Below are 20,238 nucleotides of genomic sequence, written 5' to 3'. Positions count from 1 at the left end.
TGTACAGTGTATTGCATTGTTTGTCTCAATAAAAATATTTATGAAAAGAAAAAAATGGTGTAACAAACCACCACTCTTCTCATGATGGCTCGGCTGGTTTCTAAGCAGCCGGGACACTGTTTCTGTTTGAGAGCCCCATTGCATTTCTGACCCGGCTGGTGTCAGGCACCGTCTCCGGCACTAGAGACAGTGCGGACTGTCTCTAGTGCCGGAGACGGCTGCCCGACTCCCCTGAACAGCAAATCCTATTGCCTAGCAAAGGGACGTTTACGGCTCCTTGTAGGACCCCACGCTGCGCGCGCATGTACAGTGAGGATTCGCGGCCCATTGCCTAGCAATGGGATGCCTCACCTGTCGGCGGTGAGTGTCTCTGACCGCCGACTTCCTGGGGACCAATGAGGCACATTTGGGCTCTATTTATTGCTGTCTCTGGCACCACTAGGGTTCCAGAGTATTGGTTCTTACCATCCCCAGCATCCTGTTGTCTCAGTGTTAGTTCCATTTGTGACATGGCTATTCTCCTCTGACCTCCCTTTGGATTCTGCCTTTGTACCTCGCTTCCTGTTCTGGTTCGTGACTCCTGGCTTGCCGCTTGCTTTTGACCATTCTTCGGATCTACCCTTGTACTTCGCTGCCCGTTTTTGGTTATGACCCGGCCTGCTTGACTACGCTCCGTTCACTCTGTTACTACGCTGGCTGGAGAACCGCGAGCTGCGCACCCTCTTGCAGCGAAGTCCAAACTCCCTTGCAGGGGTACCTGGTGAGCACCGGGGTGTGTTAGATTCCGCGCCCCCTTGCTCAGCAACGCAGATACCAGCTAGTATCAAATCTAGCTTGTGAAAGCGTGACAGCTGGTATTCTGTTGCTGCATAGCAACCACATGATCGCAGAACACATATAGGCTGCAGAGAGGGCTCACTCCTAGGGAGCATGTTCATTGATCTACCTTACCTTAAATATTAGGATGGGCTTAGCCTCCCTGCTGGTTATAGCCTTGTGTCTGCATCTCATTTACCTACTGTTTCACTAACTGCCTTACTGATTGATTATCTGTTGCCTGACTTTCTCTCCTGGATATCCTTTGACTGCTGCCTTTATGGACCGTTGGTTTATTTCTGAACCACACCTGTTTGCTGCTCACCTTGACCTTTTTGCTTTCTACCTACCCATTGCTTCCTGGTGCCTAGATAAACTCTTATTATTCTCTATTATTCTCAATATAACTCCTGTGGGAATCTGATTACCTGTGAGAACATTCTCAATGGGAAAGACAGCTTGCTATAGTTGAATACCTCTCTTATGCTCTGTTTTTCGGGTTTCCAGCAGGAAACCTTAACATTATAACCAGTCCACAGGGAAAAGGAATTCCCATAGAGAATGGACCACCTAGCCCGACTCAAATACTGGCAACCCAGATCCAGTCATTCTCTCAAGATGTTCAGGAGCTCTCAGTTCATTTGTCGGTCTAGGAAAATGCCTCCAGAGCTTCTCAAGCTACCAAAGGTTTCGGAGGTGGAACCTAAATTGAAGCTCCCTTACCACTTCTATGGGGAAAGAAAGTTGTTCCACAACTTCACGGAGTGTTGTAAATTATTGTTTAAATTGAAGCCTAATTAGTTCTTCAGTCTCACAACAACAAAGGGTGTGAATTGTTATCTCCTTACTCCAGGGATACCCACAAACATAGGCTTTTGGTTTCAGTCCTAACCATCCAGCACTACTCACTATAGATGCATTTTTTTTGAAGCCCTCAGTTTATTATGTGCTGACACTGACTGGGTAGATTCCGAAGAAAAACATCTGCAATGAAACAAGGCCGCAGGACGGCGGAGAAATACTGTGTTGAATTCAGACGCTTGTCCATTGACAGCAAGTGGAATGATCCAGCACTTTGCTGCCAATTCCACTTGGGGCTTTCTGAACCAATTAATGATTCCTGTTCAAGATACATTGAAGAAATTAATACAGTCTATCTAGGATTACAATTAGTCTCTTCCAGAAATTCTCTTCTTGCTCCTGCTCTGATTTCTGCTGATAATCAAGTTTCTTCTGTCTCTACCTTCCTGTATAGTGGAGCAGCAGATAATTTCTTGGATATTAGGATTGCTGAAACCCTAAAAATTAATTTCATCAAAATGGACCATGTCATTACAGAATGTGGCTAAAATTGTGTACAAGACTTCATTTATACATTTATCTATCAGAAGTTTGCACTCAGAACACTTGTCCCTATACCTGATTAATTGTCCCGTGTTTCCTCTCATCTTAGGCCATCCATGGTTATTGAATCATAATCCTCTCATCGACTGGACTAATGGTGAAATTGTTGGGAGTCTTCTTCTGAGTCTTCTTGTGCTGCTTCTTGTTTGTCTTTACCCATATGGAAACTCCACTCTTCCTCATCCTTACTCTTAATTCCTTAATGTCTCCTCTAAAAAAAAGCAGCTGATACACTACCCATACATCGGAGCTATGACTGTGCTATCGAAAAAGTTCTGGGGGTCAGACTGCTTAAAGGGAGACTTTGTCATGTCCAGATAATAAGGCCATAATATAATATAGACATTATGCCTACCAAGGCACCCACTGGAACAGGGTTCTATTTTATTTCTAAAAAAGTTGTAAGTCTTCAAGTATCACTTGTAAGTATTGATTTCACGGGACTAAATAAAATTACCATCAAGTATACTTACCATTGATCTCAGTATTGTTTGATCAATTTAAGGAATCTACAATGTTTCCTAAAAAAAACCCTCTGTGGGGTTTATAATTTAATTCTGAAAAAGATGGAAATGAGTGGAAGACAGCATTTAATACTTAATCAGGACATTGGGCCTGATTAATTAAGGAAAGTTAAGTAAAATGTTGAGTAAGTTTTCTTACTCAAGTTTTCTGGACAAAACTATGTTTTGTCACATATGGATAATACTGGCTGTTTTTTCATGTAGCACACAAATAAGTGATAGCTTATTTCTACACTGACATTTAAAGTTGATCTAGGATATGCCCTACCCCAACTATAAATCTGCCATCACATTTTAAATTTTCCTCCCCCTCCAATGCAACATGGTTTTGTCTTACTTGCTTACTTTTGCTTATCTTTACTTAATTAATTAGGCCCATTGTGATTAGCTTGCTTGGTATGCGCTTTGGTCTTTGCAGTGCTCCTGCAGTCTTCTAAGAATTAATCAATGATGTGTTTCGAGAGTTCCTAGGCAAATTCTTCATTATGTATCTGGATGATATACTAGTTCATTCTCCATCTATAGAATTAAATCGGCTTCATGTAAAGACAGGTCTTCAGAAATTGGAAAAATGTGAATTTGAAGTTGCCAAGGTTGCCTTAATTGAATTCATTATCTCCCCTGAAATCTTTTATATAGGTCCCAGTAAACTTCAGGCCATCCTAGATTGAGTTCAACCCATCAACCTAAAAGCGATCCAAAGGTTCCTAGGATTTGCCAATTACCGTAGGAGGTATATTTGATCATTCTCAGTCCTGGTTGCACCCATCACCCCTCTGACTAAAAAGAGGGCTGGCTTTACGGTGTGGTCCCCTCACGCCCTGGAAGCTTTCGCTGCCTTGAAAAAAAGTGTTTATCTCTGCTCCAGTGCTTCATCTTCTTTGCCTTTGATCATCAAGGTAGATGCTTCTGATGTTGGTGCTGGAGCCATCCTCCATCAAGTGGATCCCTCAGATAAGAGGTTACATCCCCAAGTCTTCCTTTCATGCAAGTCGGTAGAATCCAATGATGACATTGGAAATTATGAAATTATTGCTATTAACTGGGCCTTTGAGGATTGGGGACATTGGCTAGAAGGAGTCAACCATACCATTACCATTTTTACTGACCATACAAATCTGTTATATATTGAGTCAACCCAAAAGTGAAATTCCAGACAGGCACATTGGTCATTGTTCTTCACTTAGTTTTGTTATTACTTTCAGACCTGGCTCAAAAAAACTCAAAGCTGATCCCAACATTTTTTTCTATGCATGATCTTAGTATTAAGAATTTACCTATAATTCCTGTCTCCCACCTCTCTAGTCAGTTGTCACAGGTTCAGGATCAAGGTCCTCCGGCTCAACTTTTGTTTGTTCCTTATGGTCTATTTTCAAAACACTGAAATTATTATCCTGAAAAGCCTGGTGTCCATCAGTAAAACATGATGTAAAATAATTTGTCTTGTCCTATGGGATCTGTGCCACAAATAAAATAACTAGTAATGTTCCTTCTGGTCAACTGATGCCTCTATCTGTGCTCAGCAAACCTTGGACCCATATTTCTATAGATTTTATTGTTGATTTTCCCATTGCTGCTGATCATAATACCATCTGGGTAAATGTGGATCATTTCAGCAACTACTACTACTAAATCATTGTTTTCTCTGTTTATCCAACATGTATTTAGACTTCATAGTCTGCCATCTGATAATGTCTCCGACAGTGGATCTTAATTTGTTGCAGAATTTTGAAGTTCTTTCTGTTCCTTGTCGGATATTAATTTAAGTTTATCCTCTGATTATGACCTGCAATTTAATGGCCAGACTGAGAGGGTGAAACAATCCTTGGTCAACCATACCATGCAATGGTACCTGCAATGTTCTGTTTATAAATATCATAATTATTGGGTTGAATATTTACCATCGGCCGAATTTACCTACTAATCTTCATGAAGTACGCAACACTACTTTATGTTTTAAATTCCTTTGGAAAAAGATCCATAATGCTTTTATTACATGACAGTTTCACGCTAAATTTTTCTCAGACCGACATCGTAAAACATGTATCTTTAAAGTAGGTGATAGGGTCTCCTCATTCACTCTTAATATCAGACTACAACAGCCCTCAAGAAGATTTGGGCCCAAGTATAATGGCCAGTTCAATATCATTAAAAAAGTTAATCCAGTTGCCTTCCATTTGGATCATCTCAGATCATTGAAATTTACACATTTCATTGTTCTCTCTTTAAGACTGTCTTTTATTTTAAGAAGTTTTTGTCTAAGTCTTCTGCTAAACCTCCTCCGGTAGATTTTGATGGACACCAAGAATTTAATGTGGAGATCATTTTGGATTCCAAGTAGGTTCAAGGCTTTATTTATTATTTAGTTCATTAGAAAGGCTGAGGAAAGATATTGGATTCCTGCAAATATCTACATGCAGAAAGACTGAGAATAGCTTTCCATCATCAGTTTCCAGAAAAGCCCAGATGTAGGGGTTCTTTAACGCCTCCTCAAGGGGACTGTACTCTAATGAGCCACCACCACTACATGCTATTGATATATCTCTACGCAATGTCATCCGGCATGGACTGCCGTAATTATTGTTGCTCACTCTGCTGGGCATTCACAGTAAGGACTTGTTTTAGGTATGTCCTTGTTTTATGTTTTACCTACTGTATGCCGCTGTGGAGCACTGTGGCGCTTAACAAATCTGCGATAATAATAATATTAATAATAATAATAAGAAATACTGTTATAGCTACATTTCCACAAGGCTGTGTTTATTTCTGCATTGCTGCAAAGACTGCTTTATAATAGCAATGCCACATATGCATAGTTATATGCCTGCATTTCCATAAAGACTGTGTATATTTCTGTAGTACCTCAAATATTGTGTTATATTCATGCATTGTCTTTTTGCTGTGACGCATTCCTGCACTACCTCAGAGTTTGTATTTTCACCTGGTTTCTACTGATTACTGCAATATCCAGTGTGCTTATATTCAGACAATCACTACATCACTGAACTGCAAAAAACTGCATTATTGTTTTACATTATCAACTTGTATTCCTGTGAACTTTAGAGTGAGTCTTTCTGAACAAATCAGGGATACGCTGGTTCAGTATCCAGTTCCAGTGGCTCTGGAATCCTTGATGCAGCTATCTACCAAAATTGATAGACCATATAAGGAACGCAGTCAAGAGAAGGATGCAACCATAGCAGGTTCTTTCTCTCTTTTGCCATCCTCTTGTAAGGATGTTCCTGAACCTATGAAAATTGGCACATGCTGTCTTTCCCCTTAAGAGAAAACCAGACAAAATAACCAGAGTTTGTAACTTTATTGTGGCAATAAAGGACATCTAGTTTTCGTGTGTCCAAATAAGATTGGAAACTGCATGGCGTAGATAAAGATTGGGAACTTCACTTAGACCTATTTAGCCAGAAGAATACTAACTCCCTTCAAGTTGCTGTTGAATGTTCTTTGGATCTTGAACATTTTCATTAATTTGCCCTGGTGGATAGTGTAGCTGCTTGTATTTTTATTGATCAAAATATTTTCTATAGGTATCAGTTATGCACTGTTCAATTTGAAACTCCACTTTTAATTTCTGGATTGGATGGAAACACACTCACTTGAGGTTCTATAAATCAAAAAATGCCCCTCTTATATTGCAGGTGGGTTGCCTTCCCTGGGAGGCTATATCCTTTTATATAGTATGTTTTCCTAGTTACACTATCATTCTGGGTTTCCCCTAGTTGTTCCAGCATAATCCTCATATTGATTGGACAACCAGTAAAATTATTATTTGTGGAGAATCTTGCCTGAACTCTTGTCTCTCTCTTCCAGTAAGACTGTCAATAACCATGCCAGTTTCCATTCTGGCTGCTTATCACAAGTTTGCTGATGTTGTCTACAAGGAAGCAACCGATTCACTACCGCCCACAGAATGTACAATTGTGCCATAGACCTCGTGCCAGGGGCTAAATTGCCCAAGGGTTGGTTATTTACCCTCTTTCCTCCTGAACTTAAGGCAGTGAAGGACCTCAGAGGGGCATACAATTTAATAGGCATCTGCCAAGGAGATGAATGGAAGACCACTTTCAGTGTTCACAAAGGGCATTTTGAGTACCTAGTGATGCCGGAGATGTTTTCCAGGATCTAATCAATGATGTCCTTTTATATATTCTGGAGAAATTTGTTGTTGTTTCATGAATGATGTTTTAATGTGCTTTTCATTACCTCAGCATCAACAACATTAGTCCTCCAAATATTAAGAGAAAATAAATTGTTTGCAAAACTGGAGATGTGCGAGTTTGAGGTACCTCAGATATCCTTCTTGGGATGCATAGCCTTCTTACTGCCAAGACTCGTAAAGAGACAGACTCATCAAATTGGTATCTGGAAGCATCAGGAGTTTTCTCGATTTGAATATTTTGCATGGCATCGGTGCATAATCACCCTAGTCTTGATCAACCTTTCATTGTTAAGGTGGATGCCTCTGATATGGGAGCTGGGGCAATTATTCTGAAGTCAACTTTGTAGACAAGAATTTGCTTCCATATACTTCCTTTTTCTGGAAGTTCTCCTCAGCTGAAATAAATTATGATGTTGGAAACAGAGAATTGTTGGCAATCAAATGGTCTTTTGAAGAGTGGAGGCTTTGGTTGGAAGGAGCTAAATACACAATGTCTGTTTACAGAGATCATACAAACCTACAATATTTTGAAACAGCTAAGAGGCTTAATCCTAGACAGGTTCGGCAGGCTCTTCTTTTCTAGATTTAATTTCACCATTTACAGGCTGGGTTCTAAGAATCTGAATGCTAGCGCTCTTTCCAGAAGTTTTCTATGACAACATTTAGAACCAGCATTTCATACTCCTATTATACCACCAATTGTTGCAGTCATGACTTGAGACCTTTCTACACAATTCAAGGAATCTCAAAGGCAAGTTGTTGCTTATACCCTATCTAATCCATTATTTGTGCCTACGAATCTCAGACAAACAGAGAATCTCAGGAGAATAAACTAGCAGGTCCTCCAGGCGGTGTTTGTATGGGGACGGCTGCCCGAGACTAAGAAGTACTGCGTACTGCACTCGCTGGTTTACCGGTTCCTGACACACGAGACAAAGCTGAGATTCCCTCTTGGAGACCTTAATACAGATAAGCTGATTTTGCATTACCTTTTGGTACGCTTTCACCTATTACACTGTTATCTGGTGAACTGTATTATTCTGCACACCTATCTCCTTCCCTCAGCTGTCATATTATTGGAATACTTTGTGGGCTGTGTTGTACTGGTTCAGCCAGCTCTGTTTGAACATTTATTGCATATGCATACTGTGACATTAGAGTTAATTCTCTATACACCAGAGTCTGTTATGGTTATCCATCCTGTCTAGCATTTGGATTTAAGAACTGGATTCATTTTATAGAGTGTTGGACACCAACCCAGAGACCTAGATTTGATCCGTATGCTCATTTCAATTGTTCCCACTTGTTTAGCCTTATTCTGCTAAACCTCACCAGTGCGCCATCCTTCAGTTGTACCTATCTATTTTATTCCCGGCCCTACCAGCCAGAGTTTTGTAGGAAGGCAGCCTCCATACGTGGAAGAGGTGGTTATGTGGGTATAAACCTATCACTCTATACAATACTGTTTTGAGCGCCAGTGTTTACATTTTGCATACATATATATATATATATATATATATATATATATATATATCCCATAAATTGTAAGCTTGCGAGCAGGGTTCTCTTATCTCTCTGTATATATTATCCAGTATTGCTATATTGATGTTTGATCCCAATTGTAAAGCGCTACGGAATTTGCTGGCACTATATAAATAAATGTTGATGATGTTGATGAAGATATACATATATATATTCCTATTAATCACATACATTGGTTTCTGTTAGAGCTAGTGTGTTGTTTGAAATGCAGACCTGATTTGACTTCTTGTGACCCAGATTGTACCTTGGATTTCACTATTTTCTCCTGTCCCTGACCATTGCCCGTTTCATGATCTTCTATTTACCTCTGCCTGCCCTGACCTTGGCCTGTCAAACAGATTTTGCCGTAAGCTCTGCCAGCCCTGACCTCAGCCTCAGTGGCGCACGCAGGGGGGTTTCTGAGTCTCTAGAAACCCCCCCTGCGCTAACTAAGTGGCCACTGTCCTATACAGCAGCCGCGGCGCTGTCAAAGAAGCGTCTGCGGCGGTGCTGTATTGTATACAGCACCGCCGCAGACGCTTCTTAGACAGCGCCGTGGCTGCTGTTTAGGACAGCGCTGGCGAAACGGAGCTCTCTCTCGGTTTTTTTTTTTGGGTCGGCGGGGAGAAACCCCCCCCCTCCCCCCGACAATCCTCCGTGCGCCCCTGAGCCTGTATTACGGATTATTGTATTTTTGTATTTAGAATGCAGCCTGAACTGACCTTAGGCTTGTACTTTGGACTCTATCCTGCTACTCTTGCAGCAGTCTGCTACCTCCCTCCGTGCTCTGCCAACATCACTGACAATATTGTGTTTTATAAACTGCTACTACCACAAGTTAAGACCTGGGGACAACCGAGTACTTTTTGAACATATTGTCTTCTTCGGAAAGTGGGCTGCTTTAGCCGATGACCTTGTGAGGCGGTTCATGGTTTATAATCCCTTCCAATATTGTCCATAACACCTTATCAGTACCACTGAAGGACAAAACAATAGATGTAGCGAGAAGATTTTAACCGGCTCGAAAACATTTCAGCGGAAATTTATGCATGATAATGTTGCGCACACCGGCAATGTTCATAGTTCAAGGTAAGAAAAACGTTAAAGACTATTTTATTGTAAAAAATGCTGTTTAAATAGTGTTAAAAATAAAGATATTTCAAAATGCAAATTTGAATGTGAATCGCAAATACAGTGAGGTGAGTGTGGGGTAATAGTACCTAGAACATGTTTATAGTCATCAAACTAGTAAAAGTCAAACAAATTTTTAAACGAGTTTGAAATTTTTAAGCATCTCTAGTTGCTCTAAGGAGACAAGAAGTGGTTACAGCTTCAGCCAAGGTAAGGTCTCCAGAACTGCAGTGATCTCTGCCATGGGATTCCCACTCTTCTGGTAGCTTTAGGGAAGGATGACGTAGATAAAATATAAATTATAGGTGTAATTATCCTTTAAGGCGTATTTTATAGCACAATGTATACAACAAATGTGTTATTATCCACGCTAACCAATACAATGTTTGTTTTGAACAGTAAGTACAAGTAATATAACGAAAACTAATATTTGATTGGTTGCTAAATGTTACGCCACATTTGTGAACATAACCCTCATTTTATTAAACAGGCCCCGTTGTAACACATTGGTCTTCATTTTCCCAGGTTTAACTGGCAGTGGAAGGGTCAACAGATCACCAGCTCTGCAACTCTTCCAAATTCCTGATCTCTAATGAGCCAGATAACACAGTTTTATTATTAATCATCGGTGCTTTCAGAAATTGCTTCAGAATGATCCGACTTCTGAGGAGAAATCAATAGGAGACTGAAATTGTAAATATGCAAATGACACGGTGACAAAAGCAGTCATCTGTATAATGAACACTTAGACTTCATTTACTCAATTATGTTTCTCAAAAGGCTTTCTCTCCCCCAAAGATTTCACTTCACATCGCTTCTACATCAACTTCCAGCCATTTCCCTGCATAAAATTATTTGTTCAGTGTGAAATTGAGCTCCTGCTAATGGCGTGCTCAGGGCCTCTCCCTGAATTTCTCAGAATCTACAGGAAATCCAGTCTCTTGGGCCCCTATGTGTGTAGCTGAGAGGGGACAAAGAGGACAGAGATCCTGGCAGAAGGAAATCATACTATATGATACAGGAGAGACACTCCAGCAGTGTGGTGCCGCAGGCTCACATTGGCCTTCTAGGGTACCAGTAATACATGAGGGTGGTCCCAAGATTAAGCATAAGGTCTTCATTTCCCCTGTCACCTTGATTACTTTTTGCCTTTCACACATGGAGTGATGTAAAATGGATGGAAATTTTTTTATTTACAATAAATGTTTTGGTTTTTAAAACATATTTCTGATTTTCTTAATGTCAAAATTTGGACACTTGGTGATAAAGTGAATTCTAAAGACACTTTATGGGTAACCTAAAGCACACTTGTAACCTGCATTCAATGGGAGCAGTGGTTTTGCATGCAAAGACAATATTTATGACAATGCATCTCATCGGTTCCTGAGGAACCAGTGCCTCAATGTTATTTACCCATGAAGTGCCTACAGAATATTTTTAGTTCATATATGCCAATTCTCCATACTATGGCCCAAAAATAGTGGCCCCTCTTGTTTTTAGCAAAATAACATATACTTCATAGTATAAGCACCTAAATAACCAACATACCCAACATCACATATAACCTACCATGCAACCTCTAAATGCTCCCATCCCAAATGTATCTCCACACATGTGCACCAAACACACCTGAAGGCCACCAATTCAGCTCCAAAATGGCCCAATTATCCCTCTTGGTAACCAAAATAATATTTTATCCATTGAGAGATAAGTCGAAAATGACGGCTGGGGTCCAAATCTAAACCTATTCTTGCCACAAACTAATAGCAATTTATTATTTCAATAATAAGTTAAACACTATATTATATTGTAATTGTATAGAGCAAACATTATTTTTGCTGATGATTTACAGGTAGGATGTTCAGTGGTCTGGAGTTTGACTCACTATGCAAACTCAACACATCACATGTGCTGCTACCTGTCAAAGTGACTGCAGTACATATGTGTGTGAGTGGGTGGTGCATGTCCAAACTTCAGCTAGGGTCATTGTAACATCAAGCAGTAGTTACAAAAAAATATTTCAGCAAGTAGACTACCATTGGAAGGTGACCCTTGTTCTGTGGAAAGGAAGCCAGCAACAGGACGGCGTCGGTTTCCTGAGGGACACGCTCAGTTTATTGTGGAAAGAGATTTTGTTGCTAGGTTTATAGCATGAGTGGGCCCTGTGCAACTGTCCCTTTTGCCTACTGATCTTGGAACCCTGGCCAACCACTGGGATAAAGAGGCCCTGCTTACACATTGTCTGAGTGTAAATTGGAATTAAAGGCTTTAAATGAGTTCCTGCTGTGTTCTTTACAATGCTTACATTGTCTTTCCACCACAAATCACAGCCTTAAGTTTATCTCTAACAGTTTCCTGGAACATCTGCAAATACATTGTGAATTATATCAGTTGCTTTTTTATACAAAGCAACTAGTATTGGATGCTTGGCAAATTGTAGATACCATTTCTGAAAGTAAAGCATACGTAGTCACTTCTAGAACTACAACTATTAGAACTGGACCTTTGATCTATAGAAGACCTGTGATGTGGACGGAACTCAAAATGTGGACATTCAGGCATAGACGTTACATGCAGAGATGTGTTGGAGAAGTGGGCATATTACATACATAAACATGACTGGCACAGCGTTATGTGATGTCTATGGGGCTCGGCAGAATGTTTGAACACAAAATTGTTTCCTTACATTTTGGAGGAAAAGAAAGTAGTGAAAGTAAGGTACAGTATCTAGAGCTTCTGGCCATTGATGTGGATATCCACAGTCTGTCCTAGAGTACTTGATCAGGAATAAAGGGTGATATACGGGCCTTCTGTCAAGCTAAAGTATATCTGCACCCTTAAAATAATATATGAGAGTCAAGGGATTACGGGAGTTATCTTCACAGTTCTATGAGCAACAGCTTGGGGAAACTCAGATGTTGATTTTAGCTTCAAAAGTATCTCTCTTAGCCTGTGCTGGAGGAAGTGGCTTATTCCATGTTGTTTTATTACATTTATAGTTATTATTAAAGAGAGATGAGAACAGAGTTATCATTGGGTTATCCATGTGAATTGTACTATTATATTAAATAAAATAATTAGAGATGAGTGGTGCAGATTATGCGAAATCTGACATTCGGGATTCGAGTGATTCGGTTTCTCCCGCTAAACTTGTATCTCAAAACAAGGCAAAACACCATTTCCGAGAATTTGTTTGCAAAACTTGCAAGAGATTTGGATCGCCATCTTTTGTATATATAGTCCTCCCTCGTTTTCCCAAGTGCCATTTTAGAACAGACAACGTGTAGGGAGGAGGTTAGCTGTGGTACTCTGCTCATAAAATAGCGTTCAGGGTGAAACAGGGACATAGGAAAGCAATAGAATACATTATTATAAAGCAGTTCTGTGGAAAATAGTCAGCTACAATAGTTTGCTTATCAATTGCTTTTAATTTCAATCTTAATTAGACTACACAGACTAGTGGCTACTGGTTGTTGTTAATGCATTGCATTGCATATATATATATATAATAGTACTAGACAGTATATACAGACTGAGAACTAACTAGTATATTTATTTCATTGAGAAAAACTGTGTGGTTTTGCTGCCAGACTATTAGCAGCAGAATCCAAAAAACAAACAGATTTCTTTCTTTTAAAATTGAAAGTTTTTCTAGTGAAAATAATCTTGTTTTGGGTCGTGACAACTGAAATAATTTTGAAAAAAAATGGGTGTTTGCTTGTGAGATTCAGCAGCAGTTGCACCCCCCAAAAAAGGTTATATATTATTATTTTCTAATCTTTTTATTTGTCACTACTTCTCTATTTTGGAAGAGTCATTCAGTGAAATCTATATTTAAAAAAGGCTGTTTGTGAGGGTCAGCACACAGCCGCACACCCCAAAAAAACTTTATACATTCTAATCTTTTTTATTTTTCTATTTTTCAATACTTAAACATTTTGGAAGGGTCATTCAGTAGAATCTATATTTTAAAAAAGCTGTTTGTAAGGGTCTGAACGCAGCTGCACACCCCCAAAAAACACTATATATTCTAATCTTTTCTATTGTTCAATACTTGTCTATTTTGGAAGGGTCATACAGTGAAATCTATATTGAAAAAAGGGAGTTTGTGTGTGAGGGTTTTTTTCTGGGCATTTGCAACATTCAGTGACAGCATGTAGAACATTGCAGCAGCTGCAAAAAAATGTCATCTGCCATGCCACCAACTGAAGCAAGCCTATTGGATAAATTAAGAACAACAAAAAAGTTAGTGTATCATGCAAGAGATAAAAATTATGAAACGGTACGCACACACTAAGTTTTAAACTTTATACACCAGGCAATATGGAGAATGAAGAGGCAACAACAAGCCAATGTCATTAGATGGACAGAGGTATCAGTAGATATTAAGACAAGTGGATACCCAATTGTAAAGAGCTATCTAATTTGCTGTCGCTATATAAATAAATGAGGATGCTGAGAGATGAAGGTGGCCTGCATCTATACTACAAAAATTTAAATTTTAGACACTCAATACATTGCCACAATATTCATCAGTTGCCAGGAGCATGGTTTCATTACATTGCCACTATATACTTATATGCTCTGTACCATAATGCTTCCCTTCTGAATCAAACCAGGGGACTCGTATTATGGGAAGGGAGGGATGAAATATCATTTACCCCCGGTGGAAACTTCATCCAACCCTGACGTAAAGGGGACTGCCCAAGACTTGCAGTGGAGGTGGTCCCCAAAACCCATGTATATATAAATATGAAATGTATATAAATAATATTTATTTGTTCTGTTAGAGACGTGTAAGAAATATGTAAAAGAGACAGTTCAGATAGACCCATAGTTGCCCTTTCTTCATATGTAAGTATGTATAATACTTACATTGATGCAGATTTAGTTGCCCAGAACATGTCTTGACAATGCAATTCAAAGCCCACATTCTTAGATATTAACAGGACAGCTTTTGGACCTGGCAAAGAATACATGTATAGATGGAGACAAGATGGATGATCATTTATGCTATGTGATGGATTTAGAGAACTATAAAGTATGGTTAACTATCAGAATTGAATCGGAGAAAGAAAATGCACTGGTGACAGATTTGCAAAATCCTTTATTAAGACAGTGGACAACTACAGACAGTGGCAATAGTAGACATTTCAACAATGATGAGAGGGCACAATGTAAAATGGTGGAATTCAAGATGGCATTGTCCTTGGAGTGAGGTAGATATGTGCCATAATATGCCCTTCTGAATCAAATCAGTGGACTCATTAATATTTATGTAGGAGGGAAGGCAGAAAAATCCATATCCCGGGGTAAGCTTCGTCCAAGCCGGGGTAAAGGGGACTGCCTGAAACTTTCAGCAGAGGCGGTCCCTAAGAAGGGGGTGTACTCACTCTGATGTCAGGGTAACCGGGACACCTCACACTGCCGCTGCATTCCGGCTAGTGACTGACACGCGGCTGTAATTAAATTATTGCTGCCTCCTGAGTGGACGTGGTGGGTGTGCTCTTGGGCCTATTTCTCCCATCTCCGTGCTATCAATGCCTGCTGATAAGCTTTTACTACACTGAGTAAAGTCCTAGGGGCATCCGAGTACCTGTGAGTGCGTCCAATTCTATGAGAAAGGCGGCTGCTATACGTGAAGACCTCTCCTGCTAGATCTAAAAGCTTATGACAGTTACTAGGAAGCTGTAACATCATAAAGCATTATATCCTGGGACCAGTGGTGTAATAGCAATCTGACCTTCCACTGTTTGGTTTTGCAATTAGTTATTAGCTGACTCTCATTGCTCTCTCTGCCACCGTTTTTGTTTAAATAAAAACTGTGACCTTTTGCCAAATTTACACTGGTGTCCGTGTGGTTATTTATTTATTCAGTTACAGTAATAGTAAGTCTGAACATGTGAAGGAGGTTTGGGTGCAATGAACACTATGCAGTTTATTATTTTTAATTGAATCAGAGAATGCAAATGCAATGATAACAAAGTTACAAAATCCTTCATTAAGACAGCTCGCTGCAGACTTGTGAAGGGATCATTAGAAAATAGACTGGAAATGACTGGAAATTAATGTTAATGCTCTAAATAGTAATATATGAGCAAAAACAGCTCAAAAGGACATTTTTACCTATTTTTCACAATTGCTAATTAAATCCAAAACTAAAACATTTTGTGTTTGTTCGACAAAACTGGTAGCAAAGCCGAAACATGAAGTCGGTTTCGAACCAACATCTGTTTCGAAATCGAAACATGAGAGTCAGCACACATCTCTAAAAATTATATTACTAAAGCAAACATGCACATTGCTTCTCTATGCTGGTATAAAATGCCTAGATTCTCAGCTCCAGGGAATGGTATATTGGCTTGAGAATCAGGTCCCAGAGTCAGGTCAACAGGCCCCTGTGAATAGGATTTATACATATACTATTGTGTATCAATTTTCCATCTCCTGATAATTGTTTTCTTACATCAACACCATTTATTCATTCCTTACAAGTCGAGGTATCATTTATTCCAGCCGTGTTCAGGAACCAGGAGAGGATGGGGGAGAGTCCACAAGGACATCAGTGATGGGACAAGCATTGCAGCACGTGATTGATTTCATTGCAATCAACAAATTACTCACACAGCAGCCTGTCATGAAAGGCACAGCCCACACTGGAGACATGGTTTCTATTCCGTGTGCTTCCCACAATTAAGGCAAGTCTGAAAAAAAAAAAAATACTGTGTGTTTTGTGTAAGAACAATGTTTACTCAGTTTAACTGAAATTTTTGCTTGGATTAACATTTGCTTGTCAATCTCCCATAAACCAAACTTGGCATTTTTAAAATCTTTTAGATCATTGGCCTATATGAATACTCAGAAGAAAAATAACAAAACAGTAAGCATCATTTCTTCCTATTTCTAAGCTAACAATGCCATTGGCACCATTGTTAAAAGGCCAGATAACTTGTGCATAGGATAAAGTTAAAATATTGTGACAGGCTTATTTAAAGGGTATATTACTTTTAACCAGCTTTCAGAGCCTTATGTGCAAAGACCATTATTTGGATTGTGTCAATTAAATGTTTCTTAGAAAAAGAAACAAATCAAGCAAAACATAACCATTATTTTCCTATGGTCATCTTGTCACCTGATTACTATGTTACAATACCCTGACAAGGATAGCTATCCCACACTTAAACCTATAATTCTCTTTGAAAATGTTATGGTTACAGCATTTTATAGAATCATACATTCATTACAGAACCTGAAGCGAGAAAAGGATTACTATGCAAAACATGATACCAACAATACATAACATACCAGATAGCATAGCCCTAGGTCCTTGACAACACTGACATAAAAACCATAGCAATAACATAACAGCCAATTGCTGCACTACCATTAGCCAGTGGCAGTAGGTACTTAAGGGATATTGTTTTAAATGATATTAAAACTTTGTCATCTACTTCCCAGAGACCTTACAGAAGTACCTAAATTAAAACATGTATATTATAAGAAGCTCATACTGTGCATAAGAATGTTATAAGTTACCTCCAGAAATTCTATGACTGGTATAAAAAGAGTTTCTTATAATAAAGGAATATTGTTAATATATGTAAATTCCTGTGAATAATATCTGTATGAGCAGTGAGTTCTGATATAAATTGCTTATAATCATACTTGCCAACTTTCCCGGAATGTCTGGGAGACTCCCGAAATTCGGGTAGGTCTCCCTGGAGTCTGGGAGAGCATGCAAGTATCCCGCATACTGCTATTTGATGGCCAAAATTATGCTATTCACGTAAAATTGCTTCATTTTGGCCCCACCCCCGCGGAAAAATTACGTTTTAGTAGCCGCGGTGGGGCCAAAATGACGCGATTGACCACGCCCCGCCCACTCCTGCCCTCCAACTACGCCCCCTGCCCAGAATCTCCCGGAATTCAATGTTAAAAGGTTGGCAAGTATGCTTATAATTGGTGAGTTCTGATGTTTTCACTTTAGCGATCATTAGGACTAAGGCACCCCTAATGTAAAGTATTATTAATATTAGAAGTCACCTCAGATTTGTGACTGGTATAAAAGCACCGGCCTACAACCCAATGCTTTTATTTGGTCACAGAACTCTTTCTAATATAATTATAATTTATAGTAGGGAGTTCATTCTCCACATATGAACAGTGCTTAGTGAGGTAAAATAATGGCCATTACAAAAGTACAAGACCACAGCAGAAATGATTTCTGACATCATATCACTGATTTTTTACAACAAAAAACAACTTTTTTTTATGAATAAGTGTATGGATTTATGGCATCATCTGAAGTTTTCACTGTTTCGTGGGACAAGCTGGTGGTTAGTGGAAATTCTTTTATGATAGTGAATTAGGTGCACAAGTAATAATAGTGTTGCACCGAAATGAAAAACGATTTTTCATTTTGTGAATGGGATTATTTAAATAAACTGTTGGGAGTGAAATATGCGCATTTAGGGAAGTGATCCTTGTTTTATGGATGGTCATAAAGAATTTTTCTCCTCACAAAAGGAGTTCAATTCTCTGGCGCTGGAAACCCAGCCTCATCCCTTTGCTTGAAATAAGGTACATTTTGCACTTGTCAGTTGCACATTTCTAGGCATGCTTCAACCAATGTTATTGAAACGTGCAAAGTGACAGATGCAATAAATACAGTCCCAATGTCCCATCCTGTCACATTTAGTTTAAGAAATAACTGGGGTTAAACTGAACAATATTTTAGGGGGCAAAAATGTAAAATATAATTTCAGTTACTAAATTTCAGGTCCTAAAGTGGAAATAATACGGACGTTTTAAAATTGTGAACATAAGCACATCGCACTTTTACGGGAGTTTTTCTAAAGGCAGTGCAGTGCTGTTGCACCTTCAAAATGCACTTGTAAAACATTAGACACACTTGCAAAACAGTGCAGCGCTGTTGCACCTTCAAAATGCACTTGTAAAACATTAGACACACTTGCAAAACAGTGCAGCGTTACGTTTTTTGCAGTTTGTAAATTATTTTTAAGGTCATCTCATTAATGTGTATAAAGAACACTTTAAAACACCGCCTACCATAGATTATAAGGTTTTTGATGTCAATTTATTGCTCTGAAATACTTTGCTCTATATGATCACGATATGCATATGTGGAAAGACCTCATATGTTGTTGTTTGAAACAGACAAGCGTAGGTAATGTATAAGAGAGCTTCCTTGTGATCTGCACACAGATAAGTACGACACTATGTTGACATAGTAAACTCCACCAGTTTTGGGTGCAATAGGGCCTTCGTTTTTGGGGGAGGGAAACAAGGCAGCTTCGGTTCAGTGGATATATAGCAATGCAAGTTCCGAACCACTGGAGGGCCTCTATCTTTTGTCCATAAAAATGCATAAAATGATGGCTGGAATCATGCTCTAGAGAACTTTAGCTGTCAGTGGGTACGTATAGCTAGCATCATATAGGTTCTGCACTTTAGTCTTATAACATTAGACTTGGGTCCAGGTAGAGATGAGGTATCGAGGTGGAACAGATCCACTAAATGCCATTCAACATTGTGTGCCTGATTCATCTTCGGACGTAAGTTCCTTTATGTGCCGTATCTAGCATGAAATTGCTCTGAGCATACTCAGAAATGGACCTTGTGCCAATGAAAGCAATTGCATGCAATTCATGTCCGAGAGCAAATTACACTTACTACTGCCTACAACTTGAAGGGCAGAACAGGAAAGGGAAGGGGTGGATGACCTTAGGCAATGTACAGTAAGGGCGTGCTGAGGGCATGCCAATGTAGATGTGGTCGATTCACGTTCTGGATTTCTCTTAAGCACGTGTCTTATAGTCGTATCAAATGCACCAGCTAAAGGGCATGTGTAAGTGCCAACCGATAGTAATGACTGTCCCAGCGTTGCCTTTGTATTAAAAACTATACTTGTGTGTCACTAGATATATACACACATATATATATATATATATATATATATATATATATATATATATATATATATATATATATATATATAAAATATATATATATATATATATGCACACACACATTTAGGAAGCAAGAGTGGGCCCTTTACTGTATTAAACTCTCTTAATCCTATAAAACTTGGTCGGGCTCTAGTGCTGGTGTTGCATGTTCCACTGTACTTGCTAACTATGTGTATATTCTCAGTAGCTGGTGTACCTGAACGCAGCCTCAATAGATTTATATACCAAGATCATGGCCTTATCTGTGTGGAGTTTGTATGTTCTTCCCGTGTTTGCGTGGGTTTCCTCCCACTATCTAATAACAAGTGTGATGGTTTTTTTCAATTCTTTTTATTCCAAATCATCACAGGATGTATTTTTGAGGCCATAAAGTTACAAAGGCTCCAGGATTTAGAATGGGTTGGCAGCAGCACACACTGTGCGCAATCTCTGAAGCTGAAGACTCTCTGTATTCTGTTTCTACAGCACTGCAGAGACCATTCACTTCATAGGCCACGCAGATATTTCTGGGTTTGGAATCCAAAAGTGTTTGTATCTCAAATGTGGCATCAAAATACCATGTAGAGAATGGTATCTGCATTGCTGTAGAAATCTAACAGACACTGTAGTAACATGAGCTTCTCCCTTGCTCTCCATTGATTAGAGAAATCCTGGAATCTGCTCACCACAAGGCTGT

At 39.3% G+C, this 20,238-nt stretch overlaps 1 long non-coding RNA gene across 2 annotated transcripts; it reads left to right on the top strand.

The window, feature by feature from the left end:
- The first annotated feature begins 9,306 nt into the window (after positions 1 to 9,306).
- On the top strand, positions 9,307 to 16,265 carry LOC142161353 (uncharacterized). Of its 2 annotated transcripts, none has more exons than XR_012693383.1 (3): positions 9,307 to 9,531; positions 10,099 to 10,266; positions 16,090 to 16,265. It is a non-coding gene; the product is annotated as an uncharacterized LOC142161353 (long non-coding RNA). The 2 variants fall into 2 exon arrangements; XR_012693384.1 differs by lacking the exon at positions 16,090 to 16,265 and adding an exon at positions 10,372 to 10,744.
- Positions 16,266 to 20,238: the final 3,973 nt, after the last annotated feature.

Source organism: Mixophyes fleayi, chromosome 6 (genome assembly GCF_038048845.1).
Source record: "Mixophyes fleayi isolate aMixFle1 chromosome 6, aMixFle1.hap1, whole genome shotgun sequence".
In the NCBI taxonomy this organism is placed as follows: domain Eukaryota; kingdom Metazoa; phylum Chordata; class Amphibia; order Anura; family Limnodynastidae; genus Mixophyes; species Mixophyes fleayi.
Note: the sequence above shows the minus strand (reverse complement) of the source record. Positions and strands in the feature narration are given on the sequence as shown.